The sequence below is a fragment of the Ranitomeya variabilis genome, chromosome 2 (genome assembly GCF_051348905.1).
Source record: "Ranitomeya variabilis isolate aRanVar5 chromosome 2, aRanVar5.hap1, whole genome shotgun sequence".
NCBI classification, from domain to species: Eukaryota; Metazoa; Chordata; class Amphibia; order Anura; family Dendrobatidae; genus Ranitomeya; species Ranitomeya variabilis.
This window is the reverse complement of record NC_135233.1, coordinates 555,863,671-555,882,236: the sequence shown is the minus strand read 5'-3', so window position 1 is coordinate 555,882,236 and position 18,566 is coordinate 555,863,671. Positions and strand designations below refer to the sequence as shown.

The following is an 18,566-nucleotide window of genomic DNA, read 5'->3' as shown; positions in this document are numbered from 1 at the left end:
AAACGAGGATGGAAACCAGAATTGCAGAAAAAAGGCGAAACCAAAGTAGCAGAACTAGCCCGATTATTAAGGGCAAACTCGGCCAATGGCAAAAAAGTCACCCAATCATCCTGATCAGAAACAAAACATCTCAAATAAGTTTCCAATGTCTGATTAGTTCGCTCGGTTTGGCCAATAGTCTGAGGATGGAAGGCCGACGAAAAAGACAAATCAATGCCCATCTTAGCACAAAAAGTCAGCCAAAACCTGGACACAAACTGGGATCCTCTATCAGACACAATATTTTCAGGAATGCCGTGCAAGCGAACCACATTCTGAAAAAATAGAGGAACCAAATCGGAGGAAGAAGGCAACTTAGGCAAGGGCACCAAATGGACCATCTTGGAAAAACGATCACACACCACCCAGATGACAGACATTTTCTGAGATACTGGAAGATCCGAAATAAAATCCATGGAAATGTGCGTCCAAGGCCTTTTCGGAATAGGCAAAGGCAAAAGCAAACCGCTGGAACGAGAACAGCAAGGCTTAGCCCGAGCACAAATCCCACAAGACTGCACAAAGGAACGCACATCCCGCGACAAGGAAGGCCACCAGAAGGACCTAGCCACCAAATCTCTGGTACCAAAAATCCCAGGATGACCCGCCAACACCGAAGAATGAACCTCGGAAATAACTCTGCTGGTCCATCTCTCCGGGACAAACAGTCTCTCTGGTGGACAACGGTCAGGTCTATCCGCCTGAAATTTCTGCAGCACTCGTCGCAAATCTGGGGAAATGACAGACAAAATCACTCCCTCTCTGAGAATACCAGCCGGCTCAGAAACTCCCGGAGAGTCAGGCACAAAACTCCTAGAAAGTGCATGAGCTTTCACGTTCTTCGAACCAGGCAGGTATGAGACCACGAAGTTGAAACGGGAGAAAAACAACGACCAACGAGCCTGTCTAGGATTCAGGCGCTTGGCAGATTCAAGGTAAATCAGATTTTTGTGATCAGTCAAGACCACCACGCGATGTTTAGCTCCTTCGAGCCAATGTCGCCACTCCTCAAATGCCCACTTCATAGCCAACAACTCCCGATTACCAACATCATAATTCCTCTCGGCAGGCGAAAACTTTCTTGAAAAGAAAGCACATGGCTTCATCACAGAGCCATCAGAGCTTCTCTGCAACAAAACAGCCCCTGCTCCAATCTCAGAAGCATCAACCTCGACCTGGAAGGGGAGAGAGACATCTGGCTGACATAAGACTGGAGCTGAAGAAAACCGGTGCTTCAGCTCCCGAAAGGCCTCCACGGCCGCAGGAGACCAATTAGTAACATCAGAACCCTTCTTGGTCAAATCCGTCAAAGGTTTAACCACGCTAGAAAAATTAGTGATGAAACGATGGTAAAAATTAGCAAAACCCAAGAACTTCTGAAGACTCTTAACAGATGTGGGCTGAGTCCAGTCATGAATAGCCTGGACCTTGACTGGGTCCATCTCCACAGTAGAAGGAGAAAAAATAAAACCCAAAAAGGAGACCTTCTGTACTCCGAAGAGGCATTTTGAGCCCTTCACAAATAAAGCATTAGCACGCAGGACCTGAAACACCATCCTGACCTACTTCACATGGGACTCCCAATCATCAGAAAAGACCAAAATGTCATCCAGATAAACAATCATAAATTTATCCAGATATTCTCGGAAGATGTCATGCATGAAGGACTGAAACACAGAAGGAGCATTAGAGAGTCCAAAAGGCATCACCAAGTACTCAAAATGGCCTTCAGGCGTATTAAATGCTGTTTTCCATTCATCTCCCTGCTTAATGCGTACAAGGTTATACGCACCACGGAGATCTATCTTGGTGAACCAACTGGCACCCTTAATCCGAGCAAACAAATCAGACAATAGTGGTAAAGGATACTGAAATTTGACTGTGATTTTATTCAGAAGACGATAATCTATACAAGGTCTCAAAGAACCGTCCTTCTTGGCCACAAAAAAAATCCTGCACCAAGAGGGGAAGAGGATGGGCGAATATGTCCCTTCTCCAAAGACTCCATTATATAACTCCGCATCGCGGCATGCTCTGGTATAGACAGATTAAAAAGTCGTCCCTTAGGGAATTTACTACCAGGAATTAAATTTATTGCACAGTCACAATCCCTATGAGGGGGCAGGGCACTGGACCTGGGCTCATCAAATACATCCTGGTAGTCAGACAAAAACTCAGGGACCTCAGAAGGAGTGGAAGAAGCAATAGACACCAACGGAGCATCGCCATGAATTCCCTGACAACCCCAACTTGACACAGACATAGCTTTCCAATCTAAAACTGGATTATGAGCCTGCAGCCATGGCAGACCCAAAACGACAACATCATGCAAATTATGCAGAACAAGAAAGCGAATCACCTCCTGATGTACGGGAGTCATGCACATGGTCATTTGCGTCCAATACTGAGGCTTATTCTCAGCCAATGGCGTAGCATCAATTCCCCTCAGAGGAATGGGAAATTCAAAAGGCTCCAGGACAAAACCACAGCGCCTGGCAAACGACAAATCCATCAGATTCAGGGCAGCACCCGAATCCACAAAAGCCATAACCGGGTAGGACGACAAAGAACAAATCAAAGTAACAGACAAAATAAATTTAGGCTGCATAGTACCAATGGTGACAGGTTTAGCGATTTTTTTTAAGCATTTAGAGCATGCTGAGATAACATGAGTAGAATCACCACAGTAAAAGCACAACCCATTTTGACGTCTATGACTTTGTCGCTCAATTCTGGTCAGAGTTCGGTCACATTGCATAGACTCAGGTCTCTGTTCAGAAAATACCGCCAAAGGATGAGCAGATTTGCGCTCCCGCAAACGCCGATCGACCTGAATGGCTAAAGCCATAGAATCACTCAGACTTGTAGGGGTGGGAAACCCCACCATAACATTCTTAACGGCCTCAGAAAGACCTTCTCTGAAATTTGCAGCCAGGGCACACTCATTCCATTGAGTAAGCACCGACCATTTCCGAAATTTTTGACAATACACCTCTGCTTCATCCTGACCTTGAGAGATAGCCAGCAACGCTTTTTCTGCCTGATTCTCAAGATTAGGCTCCTCATAAAGCAGTCCAAGAGCCAGAAAAAATGCATCTACATTAAGCAATGCAGGATCTCCTGGCGCCAGAGAGAAAGCCCAATCTTGAGGGTCGCCACGTAACAAGGAGATAACAATTTTAACTTGCTGAGCGGAATCACCAGAGGAACGAGGTCTCAGAGATAGAAATAACTTACAATTATTCTTAAAATTTAGAAACCTAGATCTATCTCCAGAAAACAACTCAGGGATGGGTATTTTTGGTTCAGACATAGGGCTATGAATAACAAAATCCTGAATACTTTGCACCCGTGCCGCAAGATGATCCACACTAGAAGCCAGAGTCTGAACATTCATGTCTGCAGCTGAGCTCAAAACCACCCAGAGTTCAAGGGGATGAAAGAAGCTAAACAGACTGCAGCAAAGGAAAAGCGGGAGGAAAAAAAAAAATGTACTCAGGTCTTCTTTTTATCCCACTTCTGCGATGCATTAAACACTTTTTGGCCTGCTCTACTGTTATGATCCTTAGTGGTTGTGGATCACAAAATACTCCAGCTAAGTAACAAAACATAGGACAAGCTCTAGAGAGGTGGCAAACTGGACTGACCGCAAATCTGAACCTATCCAACACACTAAAGGTAGCCGGTGAACGTGTCTAAAATCCTAGACGTCTCGAGCCAGCCTGAGGAACTAACTACCCCTAGAGAGAAAGAAAGACCTCACTTGCCTCCAGAGAAATAATCCCCAAAGATATAGAAGCCCCCAACAAATAATAACGGTGAGGTAAGAGGAAGGCACATACACAGGGGTGAAAGCAGATTCAGCAAATGAGGCCCACTAACACTAGATAGCAGAAAATAGAAAAGGGGGCTGTGCGGTCAGTAAAAAACCCTTACAAAATATCCACACTGAGATTTCAAGAACCCCCGCACCCACTAACGGTGTGGGGGGAGAAACTCAGTCCCCTAGAGCAACCAGCAAGCGAGGAAATCACATTTTAGCAAGCTGGACAAGAAACATGATGAATGCTGATAATCAAAAAATAAACAAACAAAACTTAGCTTGTCTTGAAGAGACTGGGAGCAAGGTAGTCACAAGGAATCTGAAGAGCACTGAATACATTGAGAGCAGGCAAGGAACTGAGTATCCAGGTGAGCTAAATAGGAAACCAACCAAGGATAACGAACCAGCTGATGCTGCCAACCTGCAGAAAGACAACACTACACAGTACCGCTTGTGACCACTAGAGGGAGCCCAAAAATAGAGTTCACAACACACCTGTCCACAAACTGAAACAGTCACACTCCAAACTCTACTATGGTGAAGAACAAAGAGCTGTCGAAGGACACCAGAAACAAAATTGTAGCCCTGCACCAGGCTGGAAGACTGAATCTGCAATAGGCAAGCAGCTTGGTGTGATGAAATCAACTGTGGGAGCAATAATAAGAAAATGGAAGACATACAAGACCACTGATAATCTTCCTCGATCTGGGGCTTCATGCAAGATCTTACCCTGTGGGGTCAAAATAATCACAAGGACGTGGTCAAAATAATCACAAGGACGGTGAGCAAAAATCCCAGAACCACACGGGGGGACCTGTTATCATCTGGTGGCCTAGGAACGGCATGAGACGTACTCTGGAGAATGTGGTAACTGTACTGACCGCAGACCCTGGACTTAACACCGCAACTAGAAGTAGCCGCGGGATGTACCTACTGATCCTAGACACCTTCGACTAGTGTTGAGCGATACCGTCCGATACTTGAAAGTATCGGTATCGGAAAGTATCGGCCGATACCGGCAAAGTATCGGATCTAATCCGATACCGATACCCGATACCAATACAAGTCAATGGGACACCAAGTATCGGACGGTATCCTGTATGGTTCCCAGGGTCTGAAGGAGAGGAAACTCTCCTTCAGGCCCTGGGATCCATATCAATGTGTAAAAGAAAGAATTAAAATAAAAAATAGGGTTATACTCACCCTCTGACGCGCCCTGGACTTTACCGCCGTAACCGGGAGCCGTTGTACCTAAGAATGCGCGCTTGAAGGGCCTTAGATGACGTCACGGCGCTCTGATTGGTCCGTAGCGGTCGCGTGACCGCTACGCGACCAATCACAAAGCCGTGACGTCACCTAAGGACTTTCAAGCGCTTGAAAGACCTTATGTGACGTCACGGCTTTGTGATTGGTCGCGTAGCGGTCACGCGACCGCTACGGACCAATCAGAGCGCCGTGACATCATCTAAGGCCCTTCAAGCGCGCATTCTTAGGTACAACGGCTCCCGGTTACGGCGGTAAATTCCAGGGGCCGCCGGAAAGGTGAGTATATCCCTATTTTTTATTTTAATTCTTTCTTTTACACATTGATATTAATCCCGATACCGATTCCCGATACCACAAAAGTATCGGATCTCGGTATCGGAATTCCGATACCGCAAGTATCGGCCGATACCCGATACTTGCGGTATCGGAATGCTCAACACTACCTTCGACACAGCCGGAGGACTAATTAAACCTATAGATAGAAAAGGGAAGGCTATCTCGCCTCAGAGAAAATTCCCAAAGGATAGGCAGCCCCCCACAAATATTGACTGTGAGAGGGGAGGAAAAAACATACACAGGCTGAAAACAGAATTTAGCAAAGGAGGCCAATCTAGCTGGATAGGAAAGATAGGACAGAGTACTATGCGGTCAGTATTAAAATACTATGAAATATCCACCACAGAAAATACAAAAACTTCACATCTAACTAAAGACATGAAAGGTATATCTGCCTCTCCAGAGATACCAGCTTGACTGCATAAATCCTTACACAGATTAAGCTGGACAAGAAAAAACATGAAATGCACTAAACAATAAGGCCCACAAAATGTGGGCTGCAAAACAAGCAGGACTTATCTTGGTGAAAAGACCAGGAAGCAAGAGAGACCATGAAGAGATGTGAATCCTCCAGATACAATTGACAACTGGCACTCACTAAAGGGTGAAGCCAGAATAAATAGCCCAGTCCAGAGCGAACACACCTGATAACTGCTGTGAAGGACAGACAGCAGCACTACCACTGATAACCTCCGGAGGGAGCCCAACAACAGAATTCACAACAGTACCCCCCCCCTTGAGGAGGGGTCACCGAACCCTCACCAGAGCCCCCAGGCCGATCAGGATGAGCCAAATGGAAGGCACGAACCAAATCGTCAGCATGAACATCAGAGGCAACAACCCACGAATTATCCTCCTGGCCATAACCCTTCCACTTGACAAGATACTGAAGCCTCCGCCTTGAAAAACGAGAATCCAAGATCTTCTCAACAACATACTCCAACTCCCCATCAATCAACACTCGGGCAGGAGGATCAACAGAGGGAACGACGGGTACCACATATTTCCGCAACAAAGATCTATGAAAAACATTGTGGATGGAAAAAGAGGCTGGAAGGGCCAAATGAAAAGACACTGGACTGATAATCTCAGAAATCCTGTAAGGACCAATAAACCGAGGCTTGAACTTAGGGGAAGAAACCTTCATAGAAACATGACGGGAAGACAACCAGACCAAATCCCCAACCCGAAGCCGGGAACCCACACGCCGCCGACGGTTAGCAAAACGCTGAGCCTCCTCCTGAGACAACACCAAATTGTCCACAACATGAGCCCAAATTTGCTGCAACCTGTCAACCACAGAGTCCACCCCAGGACAATCAGAAGGCTCAACCTGCCCTGAAGAAAAACAAGGATGAATCCCAGAATTGCAAAAGAAAGGTGAAACCAAGGTAGCAGAACTAGCCCGATTATTAAGGGCAAACTCGGCCAATGGCAAGAAAGCCACCCAATCATCCTGATCGGCAGACACAAAGCATCTCAAATAAGTTTCCAAAGTCTGGTTAGTTCGCTGAGTTTGGCCATTTGTCTGAGGATGAAATGCGGAAGAAAAAGACAAATCAATGCCCAGCTTAGCACAAAAGGCCCGCCAAAACCTGGAAACAAACTGGCAACCTCTGTCGGGCACAATATTCTCCGGAATGCCATGCAAACGAACCACATGCTGAAAAAACAACGGAACCAACTCAGAAGAGGAAGGTAATTTAGGCAAAGGTACCAAATGAACCATCTTAGAAAACCAGTCACAAACCACACAGATAACCGACATCCTCTGGGAAACCGGAAGATCCGAAATAAAATCCATAGAAATATGCGTCCAAGGCCTCTCAGGGACTGGCAAAGGCAAAAGCAACCCACTGGCGCGTGAGCAGCAAGGTTTGGCCCGCGCACAAGTCCCACAGGACTGCACAAAGGAACGCACATCCCATGACAAAGAAGGCCACCAAAATGACCTACTAACCAAATCTCTGGTACCAAAAATCCCAGGATGGCCAGCCAACACAGAACAGTGAACCTCAGAAATCACTTTGCTATTCCATCTATCAGGAACAAACAGTTTCTCCAGAGGATAGCGGTCAGGTTTGTCAGCCTGAAATTCCTGAAGAACCCGTCGTAAATCAGGGGAGATGGCAGAAAGAATCACCCCCTCCTTCAGAATGCCGACCGGCTCAAGGACCCCAGGGGAATCAGGCAAAAAACTCCTAGAGAGGGCATCAGCCTTAACATTCTTAGAACCCGGAAGATACGAGACAACAAAATCAAAACGGGAGAAAAACAGGGACCATCGGGCTTGTCTAGGATTCAGCCGTTTGGCAGACTCGAGGTAAATCAGATTCTTATGATCGGTCAAGACCACAATACGGTGCTTAGCCCCTTCAAGCCAATGTTGCCACTCCTCAAATGCCCACTTCACAGCCAACAACTCACGATTACCGACATCATAATTGCGTTCTGCAGGTGAAAACTTTCGAGAGAAGAAGGCACACGGTTTCATCAAGGAACCATCAGAATTCCTCTGAGACAAAATGGCCCCTGCCCCAATCTCAGAAGCGTCAACCTCAACCTGAAAAGGAAGAGAAACATCCGGCTGACGCAACACAGGGGCAGAAGTAAATCGGCGTTTAAGCTCCTGAAAGGCAGAAACGGCCGCAGAGGACCAATTCGTCACATCAGCGCCTTTCTTCGTCAAATCGGTCAGGGGTTTAACCACACTGGAGAAGTTGGCAATGAAACGACGATAAAAATTAGCAAAGCCCAAAAATTTCTGAAGGCTCTTCTTGGATGTGGGCTGGATCCAATCATGAATGGCCTGAACCTTAACCGGATCCATTTCTATAGATGAAGGAGAAAAAATGAAGCCCAAAAAAGAAACCTTCTGTACTCCAAAGAGGCATTTAGACCCCTTCACAAACAAGGAATTATCACGAAGGATCTGAAATACCATCCTGACTTGTTTCACATGAGACTCCCAATCATCCGAAAAAATCAAAATATCATCCAAATATACAATCATGAATTTATCAAGATAATTCCGAAATATATCATGCATGAAGGACTGAAACACAGATGGAGCATTAGAGAGTCCGAATTGCATCACAAGATATTCAAAATGGCCTTCAGGCGTATTAAACGCAGTTTTCCATTCGTCGCCCTGCTTAATACAAACAAGATTATATGCCCCTCGAAGATCAATCTTAGTAAACCAACTAGCCCCCTTAATCCTAGCAAACAAATCAGAGAGCAAAGGCAAAGGGTATTAGAATTTGACCGTGATCTTATTCAAGAGGCGATAATCAATACAGGCTCTCAAGGAGCCATCCTTCTTGGCAACAAAAAAGAAACCTGCTCCCAATGGAGAAGAAGATGGCCGAATATGCCCCTTCTCCAAAGACTCCTTAACATAACTCCGCATGGCGGCATGTTCTGGCACAGACAGATTGAAAAGTCGGCCCTTAGGGAACTTACAGCCTGGAATCAAGTCAATAGCACAATCACAGTCCCTATGCGGTGGAAAGGAACTGGACTTGGGCTCATCAAAAACATCCTGGAAATCTGACAAAAACTCAGGAACTTCAGAAGCGGGGGAGGAGGAAATTGACATCAAAGAAACGTCATCATGAACCCCCTGACAACCCCAACTAGTCACAGACATAGATTTCCAATCCAACACCGGATTATGCACCTGTAACCATGGAAACCCCAGCACAATAGCATCATGCAGATTCTGCAACACCAGAAAACGACAATCTTCCTGATGGGCTGGCGCCATACGCATGGTTAGCTGTGTCCAAAACTGAGGTTTATTTTTAGCCAATGGTGTAGCATCAATGCCCCTCAAAGGGATAGGACTCTGCAAAGGCTGCAAGGGAAACCCACAACGTCTGGCAAATTCTAAGTCCATTAAATTTAACGCGGCGCCCGAATCCACAAATGCCATGACAGAAAATGACGATAATGAGCAGATCAGGGTCACAGATAACAGAAATTTTGGTTGTACAGTACTGATGGTAACGGAACTAGCGATTCTCTTGACATGCTTAGGGCAATCAGAAATAACATGAGCAGAATCACCGCAGTAAAAACACAACCCATTCTGATGTCTGAATCCTTGTCGTTCGGCTCTAGACACAATCCTATCACATTGCATAGGCTCAGGACTCCGCTCGGAAGACAACGCCATAGTGTGCACAACTCTGCGCTCACGCAAGCGCCGATCAATTTGAATGGCCAGAGACATAGAATCACTCAGACCAGCAGGCGTGGGGAAGCCCACCATAACATCTTTAACGGATTCAGAAAGACCCTTTCTGAAAATTGCCGCCAAAGCATCCTCATTCCATTTAGTCAACACAGACCATTTTCTAAATTTCTGGCAATATGATTCTGCCGCTTCTTGACCCTGACACAGGGCCAACAGTGTTTTCTCAGCATGCTCTACAGAGTTAGGTTCATCATATAATAACCCAAGCGCCTGAAAAAAGGTGTCTACATTAAACAACGCCGGATTCCCAGGTTCCAGGGCAAATGCCCAATCCTGGGGGTCACCACGCAACAGAGATATGACAATTTTAACCTGCTGGATGGGATCACCAGAGGAACGGGGCTTCAGAGCAAAAAACAGTTTACAGTTATTTTTAAAGCTCAGAAATTTAGACCTGTCCCCAAAAAACAGATCAGGGGTAGGAATTCTAGGCTCTAAAACAGGAGTCTGCACGATATAATCAGAAATACCCTGTACTCTAGCAGCAAGTTGATCCACATGAGAAGCAAGTCCCTGAACATCCATATCAGCGCCTAACTCCTGAGCCACCCAGAGGTAAGAGGGAAAAAAACACAACAGAGTACAGAAAAAAAATGGCTCAGCACTTTCTTTCCCTTCTTTTGAGATGCGGTTAACTCATTGTTGGCCAGTTGTACTTTTATGATCTGGTGGCCTAGGAACGGCATGAGACGTACTCTGGAGAATGTGGTAACTGTACTGACTGCAGACCCTGGACTTAACACCACAAATAGAAGTAGCCGTGGGATGTACCTACTGATCCTAGACACCTCGACACAGCCGGAGGACTAATTAACCCTATAGATAGAAAAGGGAAAGCTATCTCGCCTCAGAGAAAATTCCCAAAGGATAGGCAGCCCCCCACAAATATTGACTGTGAGAGGAGAGGAAAAAACATACACAGGCTGAAAACAGAATTTAGCAAAGGAGGCCAATCTAGCTGGATAGGAAAGATAGGACAGAGTACTATGCGGTCAGTATTAAAATACTATGAAATATCCACCACAGAAAATACAAAAACTTCACATCTAACTAAAGACATGAAGGGTATATCTGCCTCTCCAGAGATACCAGCTTGACTGCATAAATCCTTACACAGATTAAGCTGGACAAGAAAAAACATGAAATGCACTAAACAATAAGGCCCACAAAATGTGGGCTGCAAAACAAGCAGGACTTATCTTGGTGAAAAGACCAGGAAGTAAGAGAGACCATGAAGAGATGTGAATCCTCCAGATACAATTGACAACTGGCACTCACTAAAGGGTGAAGCCAGAATAAATAGCCCAGTCCAGAGTGAACACACCTGATAACTGCTGTGAAGGACAGACAGCAGCGCTACCACTGATAACCACCGGAGGGAGCCCAACAACAGAATTCACAACAGGGACCTAGTGAATGACCTGCATAGAGCTGGGATTACCGTAAAAAAGGCTACCATCAGTAACACACTACGCCACTAGGGACTCAGATCCTGCAGTGCCAGACGTGTCCCCTTGATTTAGCCAGCACATGTCTGGGCCCACCTGAAGTTTGCTAGAGAGCATTTGAATTATCCAGAAGAGTATTGGGAGAATGTCATATGGTCTGATGAAACCGAAGTAGAACTGTTTGGTAGAAACAAAACTTGTCGTATTTGGAGGAGACAGAATACTGAGTTACATCCAAAGAACACCATACCTACTGTTAAGCATGGGGGTGGCAACATCATGCTTTGGGGCTGTTTCTCTGCAAAGGGACCAGGATGACTGATCCATGTACATGAAAGAATGAATGGGGCTATGTATCGTGAGATTTTGAGTGCAAACCTCCTTCCATCAGCTAGGGCATTGAAAATGAAACGTGGATGGGTCTTTCAGCATGATAATGATCCCAAGCACACTGCCAGAGCAACGAAGGAGTGGCTTCACAAGAAGCATATGAAGGTCCTGAAGGGGCCTAGCCAGACTCCACATTTCAACTCCTTAGAAAACTTTTGGAGGGAATTGAAAGTCTGTGTTGCCCAGCGACAGGCCCCAAACATCCTGCTCTAGAGGAGATCTGCATGGAGGAATGGACCAACATACCACCAACAGTGTGTGCCAACCTTGTGAAGACTTACAGAAAACATTTGACCTCTGTCATTGCCAAAAAAGGATGTATAACAAAATACTGAAATGAACTTTTGTTAATGACCAAATACTTTTTAAGTGGGAGAACTTGCACAATTGGTGGCTAACTAAATAATTTTCCCCCACTATATTTTAAATAAACCAGCATTGCAATGTCTGCGCCTTCCTATGTGAGCAGCTGAGTGAGCCGATCTACCACATTATATATATATATATATATATATATATATATATATATATATATATATATATATATATATATATACTAGATGGTGGCCCGATTCTAATGCATTGGGTATTCTAGAATATGCATGTCCACGTAGTATATTGCCCAGTGACGTAGTATATTGCCCAGTGACGTAGTGTATTGCCCAGTGATGTAGTATATTGCCCAGCCACGTAGTATATTGCCCAGCCACGTAGTATATTGCCCAGTTACGTAGTATATTGCACAGCCACGTAGTATATTGCCCAGTGACGTAGTATATTGCCCAGTGATGTAGTATATTGCCCAGTTACGTAGTATACAGCACAGAGCCACGTAGTATATTGCACAGCGACGTAGTATACAGCACAGAGCCACGTAGTATATTGCCCAGTGATGTAGTATATTGCCCAGTTACGTAGTATATTGCCCAGTGACGTAGTATATTGCCCAGTGACGTAGTATACAGCACAGAGCCACGTAGTATATTGCACAGTGACGTAGTATACAGCACAGAGCCACGTAGTATATTGCCCAGTTACGTAGTATACAGCACAGAGCCACATAGTATATTGCACAGCAACGTAGAATACAGCACAGAGCCACGTAGTATGTTGCCCAGCCACGTAGTATATTGCCCAGCCACATATGTCACAGGTTAAAAAATGAAAAATAAACATATACTCACCTTCCGAGGGGCCCCTTGTAGTTCTGTGTGTTCGGTTCAGGCGGCAGCTTCCGGTCCGAGGGTGTGATGATGTCGCGGTCACATGACTGTGACGTCACGGCAGGTCCTTCTCACGCAGGCGCGCAGGGCCTGTGATGACGTCGTGGTCACATGACTGTGACGTCATGGCAGGTCCTTGTCGCACACCAACCTTAGCACTGGAACCTGCCGCTTGCATGGACCGGTCACCCGAGCGTTGGAAAGGCGGCGGAAAGTGAGTATATAATGATTTGTTATTTTTTATTATTGTTTTTAACATTAGTTGTTTTTACTATTGAGGCTGCATAGGCAGCCTCAATAGTAAAAACTTGGTCACACAGGGTTAATAGCGGCGGTAACGGAGTGAGTTACCTGCGGCATAAAGCGGTCCGTTACCGCTGGCATTAACCCTGTGTGAGCCGTGACTGCGGGGAGTATGGAGTGGGCGCCAAGCACTGACTGCAGGGGAGTAGGGAGGGACTAATCGGACTGTGCCCGTCGCTGATTGGTCGCGGCAGCCATGACAGGCAGCTGGCAAGACCAATCAGCGAATGAATATCCGTGACGGAAGTTGCCGACAGAAAGACGGAAGTACACCTTAGACAATTATATATATATAGATAGATATATATATATATATTGCTCAAAAAAATTAAGGGAACACATAAAAAGAATATAACTCCAAGCAAATCAAACTTCTGTGAAATCAAACTGTCCACTTAGGAAGCAACACTGATTTACAATCAATTTCACATGCTGTTGTGCAAATTGAATAGACAACAGATGGAAATTATTGGCAATTATCAAGACACACTCAATAAAGGAGTGGTTCTGCAGGTGGGGACCACAGACCACATCTCAGTACCAATGCTTTCTGGCTGATGTTTTGATCACTTTTGAATGCTGATTGTGCTTTCACAATCGTGGTAGCATGAGACGGACTCTACAACCCACACAAGTGGCTCAGGTAGTGCAGCTCCTCCAGGATGGCATATGAATACGAGCTGTCACTAGAAGGTTTGCTGTGACTGTCAGCATAGTGTCTAGAGGCTAGAGGTGCTACCAGGAGACAGGCCAGTACACCAAGAGACATGGAGGGGGCTGTAGGAGGGCAACAACCCAGCAGCAGGACCGCTACCTCCGCCTTTGTGCCAATAAGAACAGGAGGAGCAGTGCCAGAACCCTGCAAAATGACCTCCAGCAGGCCACAAATGTGCATGTGTTTGCACAAGCAGTTAGAAACCGACTCCATGAGGATGGTCTGAGTGGCCGACATCCACAGATGGGGGTTGGGCTCACAGCCCAACACCGTGCAGGACGCTTGGCATTTGCCACAGAACACCAGGATTGGCAAATTCGCCACTGGCGCCCTGTGCTCTTCACAGATGAAAGCAGGTTCACACTGAGCATATGTGACAGACGGGACAAGGTCTGGAGATGCCATGGAGAGCAATCTACTGCCTGCAACATCCTTCAGCATGACCAGTTTGGCAGTGGGTCAGTAATGGTGTAGGGTGGCATTTCTTTGGAGGGCCGCACAGCCCTCCACGTGCTCGTTAGAGGTAGCCTGACAGCCATGGATTACCAAGATGAGATCCTCATACCCCTTGTGAGACCATATGCTGGTGCGGTTGGCTCTGGGTTCCTCCTAATGCAGGATAATGCCAGACCTCATTTGGCTGGAGTGTGTCAGCAGTTCCTGCAAAATGAAGGCATTGAAGCTATGGACTGGCCCGCCCGTTCACCAGACCTGAATCCGATTGAGCACATCATTTCTCGCTCCATCCTCCAATGTCACGTTGCACAACAGACTGTCCAGGAGTTGGCGGATGCTTTAGTTCAGGTCTGGGAGGTGATCCCTCAGGAGACCGTCCGCCGCCTCATCAGGAGCATGCCCAGGCATTGTACAGTAGGGAGGTCATACAGGCATGTGGAGGCCACACACAATACTGAGCATCTTTTCCTTGTCATGAGGCATTTCCAATGAAGTTGGATCAGCCTGTAATTTGATTTTCCACTTTGATTTTGAGTACCATTCCAAATACAGACCTCCATGGGATATTCATTTTGATTTACATTGATGATTGTTATGTTTTATTGTTCTGAACACATTCCACTATGCAATGAATAAAAATTTGCAACTGGAATATTTCATTCAGAGATATCTAGGATGTGGTATTTTAGTGCTCCCTTTATTTTTTTTGAGCAGTGTATATATGAATATATATGTATAATCATTTCCATTTCAATACATGAATACCACATGAATAGAACATTCTGCTCTGTTCGTTTTTATATGTATCTAATGTTTCAAAATTATAATATCAAACACAGCTTTAAGTTGGATTACCCATGCCGTATCATTACATTTCAAACATCTTGGCAAACCATTTGAAGTTTCCATAGTAACCTTGAATACCTTGACAATCATGCAAGAAATTATTCGAATTGTCTAAAATAACCTTGAATTTACAGCAAATTAGCATTTGCATTTGAGGACTAACAAGAAATCTCACCTTACATTCACACATACTGTTTATTGGAATAATGACGCTTTATTACTCAAGTCACATTTTTAAGAAACTGTAAATGTTTTATGAATAAAAGCAACAAACAAGTATATATGAAAAAAAGAGTATGTCATAGTGCTAGAATAATATGATTGATTGTGCATAAGACTTTGTATAATGGTAAACTTTGCTGAGATTTTGCATAGAAATAGTTGCATATTGCATATTGGAATTTGTTATTAAATGAAAATAAACTGTTTTAAATAAATGTCATAAAACGTAGCCCCAAAATGCAATTTTTGCATTTGACTAAAATCTCTCTATATAAAGATGAGTGTATGTATGCGTGTGTGTATGTATCAAGCCACACCCACTCCACATAACCACACTAACTCACCATACAGTGTTGAGGAGGGGGGTCACACAGTGCTGAGGAGGGGGGCGCACAGTGCTGAGGAGGGGAGCATACAGTGCTGAGGAGGGGCAGGGAGACACAGTGCTGAGGAGGGGGGCACACAGTGCTGAGGGGGGCACAGTGCTGAGGAGGGGATCACACGGCTTCTGTATCTCTCACAGACCACCTATTACCCCCAATGGCCACGCTTCTGTCACGAAAGTCCGCAGCACTCACCTTGGCTGACATCTTTGGCGCCCAGCTCCGTACCACTGGCTCTCTAACTGACAACACCAATGTAAATGTGTACTCCCTGCCCCAGCACTCCATGCCAGCTGTGGCTGCTTACTTCGTTGCCAGGCAACCAGCAGTCAACCAGCCAGGCCATGGTGAGTGACATCCACGTCATATGTGCCTGGACAGGCAGGAAAACAGGAGTCTGTGCTGCACCGAGTAATACACAGCAGCACCCCCTTTTGGCATGCAATAATTAGTACAGGAGAGTGGTCTGGCACACAGTCGCTCTATTTCTGGAACTTTTTTGAGAAAATGACACCAAAATCACATTGAGCTCGTTGCGTTTAAAATGTTTTCAAATACATTTATATATTTTTTATTTTTGTACACTTTTTTAATGTGACTATTTAATTATTTATTAATATTTATTATTATTACAGCTGTATTTAGTCCATGGCTCTTTACATGTGAAAAGGGGTATCTATATATATATATAAAGCTCAGTGCATGTATGTGTGTGTGTGTATATTAAGCCACAAAGAAAAGCTGTGCAGTTAGTTACTATGCCCGGGCAATGCCGGGCTCTTCAGCTAGTAATGTATATAAATAAAATATTGGGTTATACACAAAAAAATGAACATCGTTATCTAATTAAATATATTAGAAAAATGTGTGTATTTCCATTTATGTAATAATAGTTATCATGGCTCTATTATGAAAAGTCATGACGCATATCTGTGTCCGACTTTTTATTTTTATTCTGAGACAATACATTGACGATAAAGAGGTTATCTGATGTCAAGAATGCAAACCTCTTTAATTGAGACAAGCAAATCTCCTGAAATTCAATTTGGATTCTGTGTGAACAATTCAACTCTCATCTAATAAAATCAGAGGAAGTGCCCCAATGTTGTTTAAAATACATTTATAATACTCTCCGGCCTCTCCAGACCCCAAAATCTAGTTAACAGAGAAAGAAGGGGTTAAAATGGCAGCCGGCGTATTGCAGTATGGATTCTGACAAATCTGAAATTTTGGGAAAGTTGAAGTGCATTGACAACTCCCCCACTGTATTAGTTTGAGTGATGAACAATTAACAAAGAGGTTATCTTATTCCACCCAGAATGCCATGCTTCACCATTAATATGACTACTAAGAGAAACAGCATTGAGACAATATTGGCTGCAGCAAATGGATAACAGCTAATCACTGTTGTTTCTAAAGATAGACCCAGGTAATCACCTATCTAACTCCAATCTAGAAAGAGTTTCCTAGGATGGCACATAGCTATAAAGACCAAGATGTTTGTCCATCATGTTCAACAGAGTGTGGCGAAAAAATTGAATAAAGCAAAATAATGTTATTTTATTCTGAAAAGACATCTGCGAAAGCTCGAGTTTCCAGTAATTTGCGGTTTCATGTGAATTTGATCATTTTGACATTCGAGTTGCAATTCACAAAATAAAACTTGGCCAGCACAATTTCACACAGATAGTGGGCTAACATCATTTTGCATTGCCTGCAGCTATGACCTCTAGAGGATTAATGCACCTTGCATGGTTGTGGTCAGTACCTTGGCCATCACAGATCAGTGGCTTATAGTGGAGCACAGTTTCACCAGCAGAGTAATTTTTCCATCTCCAGAACCACTGGGTAAGTATCTGTCCTGTAAAATGTAAGCTCTTATGGTCAGCACGGTTCACTCTCTCATGCCTGTAAAGTATAAGCTTTCATGGGATCCTCTCTCTACCCTCACATGTATTTGCTGAGCAATTACAAGCTTTCCAGTATTGAGATTCGAACAACTTTATTTGCCCCAATTCTATTTCTCTAAACCTTGCAGTGAAACCAGCAAATTCGAATTTCAAAAGATCCATTTGTCTCTAATTCTATGAAATCATCTAGACATTGTTTAAACTTGTTGATGGTACCTGCAGTGACCCAACCTTGAAGTGACCCAACCTTCTTCTTCTGGTAGAGAAGCCGTGTGCCTCTGGAAGTTGAATAATAATAATGATAATAATAATAATCTCTTTATTTACAGTGGCATGTAAAAGTTTGGGCACCTCTGGTCAAAATTACTGTTATTGTGAACAGTTAACCCTAGTACGCATGACGTTAAAAATATACATATTAACGTATTGGGGGCCTTTTAGGCCCCCATGCACATAATGTAGAAAAACACACTTAAATAACTTTCACAAGTTTATTTCAAAATTGCTCAATTAAATATGAATAGTGGACAAAATTTTAATTATAATTTTTCACAGAAAACACCAAAAAAATCTTTTTTTTCCCCAAATTTCACACAAAGACATGAAAACACACAAAAACGCATAGAAATCTATAGCAAACTAGCTGCAGCTACATTTTTATTCTAACTTTCTTTTCTATTATATTAGTCTTCCAAACAATTCTGACATGTTATTTTTTCAGAAGAGTGTTCTTTGTTTCCTTACAAGTGGAACAATATCGCTCAGTTTTCCTCTCTATGTTTCTTGGACACATGAAACAACGCTTTCGTTTTCTTTCTCCTGGCTCTGGAATAATCTGAAACTGTACGCCACACCGTTTCATTGCTTCTTTAGTTTGCTTTGGCAAGCATTTCAAGTCTCTTCGCTCTATCATGTGAGGCATTACAAGTTCATGACAAAGGTCCT

General features: G+C 44.2%; 1 long non-coding RNA gene across 1 annotated transcript in view; it reads right to left on the bottom strand.

The window, feature by feature from the left end:
- The window catches only part of LOC143809711 (uncharacterized), a 58,910-nt gene extending 42,919 nt beyond the window's left edge, over positions 1 to 15,991 (bottom strand). The window contains exon 1 of the long non-coding RNA XR_013222411.1: positions 15,907 to 15,991. This is a non-coding gene — a long non-coding RNA (uncharacterized LOC143809711). The remainder of the gene's footprint in view (positions 1 to 15,906) is intronic.
- Between the last annotated feature and the right edge of the window lie 2,575 nt (positions 15,992 to 18,566).